Raw genomic sequence first — 2686 nt, 5'->3', positions numbered from 1 at the left:
TTGTTTTTATTTAAAAAGCAAAAATTTCATTATCCTTTCTTTTTCTTTTTTTTTTTTTTTGAAAATCGCGTACGTTCGATTTTGTATAAAATTACATTGATATATTTATCAGAGGTTACATCTCTATCACTTCATTTCTTTCTTTTTTTCTTTTTTTTTTTTTTTGTTATTTATATAGAAAAAATGAATACAGGCGTCACTTTTCAGAAATAACGACTCGCGTAACGTATCAATATTCGAAATTAAAATAATTTGTTTGAAATTCGTTCAGATACTTGAGTGTATAATGAACTTGACTATACCGTGGTAACAAGGCTATTACTTTAAGTCGAAGATTAAAAAATTCGAAGCTTTAAAGACTGGGAACTTCAAAATGATATTTCCGAAGGTCGAACTTACAAAGCTTTGAAATTTTGAAGCTTATAAACTTCTTAATAGAATTTTCGAAGACCGTAGCCGCGGAACTTTGTAGTTTTAAATGTCGTATACGTGTAATTAAAAATTATAATTATATAATGCATACTAGATAGTCTTAACAGACAGATGATATCTTAAATAGAATATTATAAATGTCGATAAAGGATATCAGAAAAAATAAATATAAAAATATATAATAAAATACTTCGAAGGATTCGGAACCTCCAAAGCAAACTTGGAACTTTTCCAAAATTCGTATCATATTTCTAAAGGATTTGAAGTACTTCTAGGCGTATCATGTCGAAATATTATATCTACGTTCTTAACCTCGAAAAGACGTTACAATATCCTACTCTATCCGATTTTGATATAGTATCTAAGAATAGACATTTTCCGAAGGTTACAATGTCAAAATTTCGAAATAAATTTTATCGCTGATCTCCTTGAGAATCTACGAAGATGATAGTTTAATGTAATGGTTAAAAAAAAAGAAAAAACACAAAAAAAAGAAATTATATTATATATTAAAGACTATAAGTAAAACGTCCGTTCGTTCGATGGCGAAGCTTTTCCTGAAAATGTATTCCCGAGGGTGCGAGGGTTAATGTTCCATTCTCTTTCCCTCTTACTCTTGTTCGTCGACGACGTAATCTTCTTACGATGATGCAGAGAATGGCAAAATGCGTGGGAAGCCGTTGGTAATAGCCGTACGTATTGTCGTTTCAAGAGTACAACCGTGAAAGGTTAATCCAAATTTTCGAAATTCAAAGCTTGAGATGTTTCAGAAATCCGTCCCATGAACGCCATACACGCTCATGTATATGTATATATGTGTGTGTGTGTGTGTGTGTGTTTGTTATATACATGAACATGTATATAACAAGGTAATCTGTTTTTTTCGGGCTCTTCTTTTATTTGGGACAAACGCCAAAGTTGGCGGACGAGATGCCCTCACAAAAATTCCTGAACAAATAGTTGTGGCTCGTCTGTGTTTTGGACAAATTTACGTGACTTTGTTTGTAAACGACGCGAGCACCAAGCGTGAAAAGTTTGGCCACTTTTCATGACGTGCAAGAGAAGTAAACTAAACCGCACTATTCGCCGTGATCGAAAAAATTTACTGATATTTGAACATATTTGTGAATGTAAATCCTTCGTTCGATGGCAAAAAATATATATATATATATGTCTGTCTGTCTGTCTGTCTGTCTGTCTGTCTGTCTGTCTGTCTGTCTGTCTGTCTGTCTGTCTGTCTGTGTGTGTGTGTGTGTGTGTGTGTGTGTGTGTGTGTGTGTGTGTGTATGTATGTGTGTGGATGATTGTATAAAAATAGAAATATTTTCTTGGCTCTTACTTTTTATGTTTTAATTAATATTAAATTGAATTATATTTTTAATACGAAAAAAAAAACAACAATAACTGTGAGTGCATAGACAAATAATGAAAAACATGTAAAGAAGAATGTAAATGAAATTTATCAAAATTAATTAAAATTATCTAAATAAATAAGAAATTATTAATTCCCTCAAATCCAGAATTTAAATTACAATATACTGTTGTGAAATAATATATATATATAATTATGTATTATAATTAATTACTAATATCAATCACTGATATCAATAACAATTTTATTTATTTTATTAAATTCTATTTTATTGATAAATAACGTCATTAAATTTTGTCCTAAGTTTTAATGTTGAGTTTTTTCACGTTAATATTATTTGCAATGCAATGCCATAATTTTTCAGTATCATGCTAGGTGTTATCTTAAAAATTCATCACTTTTAATGTTCATTTTATTTAATGTAAATTATAATAAGCTCGACTTTCAAGTTTTTCTCAATTATTTAAACCTCTATGTAATAAAAACATGATTTTTATAACATATGACTGTAAAATTCTCAAACTCTAGGAAAAGAATGTGATAGAGAACTGAGCACTAACCAACCGATTGATAAATATATATTAAAACGAATGTATTTTTTTCATTTAAATGACATTTCGTATTAGTTCTTGATATTTATTATTCTATCTTACTACTTATATAATTAACTGTATAATTAGTTTTTTTTTTTTTTTTTAATCAAAACCATTAAAAATGACGCTAAAAAAGGATTGAGTAGAGAATAAATATTAATTATTATAAGTTTCGAAGATTTCAATCAGTTTTTTGTTTTTAAATATTAAATGGAATATTATTTTGTTAAGATTAATATTACTTTTTAATCATTGATATTAGATTTATGGAATATAATATTTTTCGATT

Source organism: Vespula pensylvanica, chromosome 5 (assembly GCF_014466175.1).
Source record: "Vespula pensylvanica isolate Volc-1 chromosome 5, ASM1446617v1, whole genome shotgun sequence".
Classification (NCBI taxonomy): domain Eukaryota; kingdom Metazoa; phylum Arthropoda; class Insecta; order Hymenoptera; family Vespidae; genus Vespula; species Vespula pensylvanica.
This window is presented reverse-complemented; position numbering follows the sequence as displayed.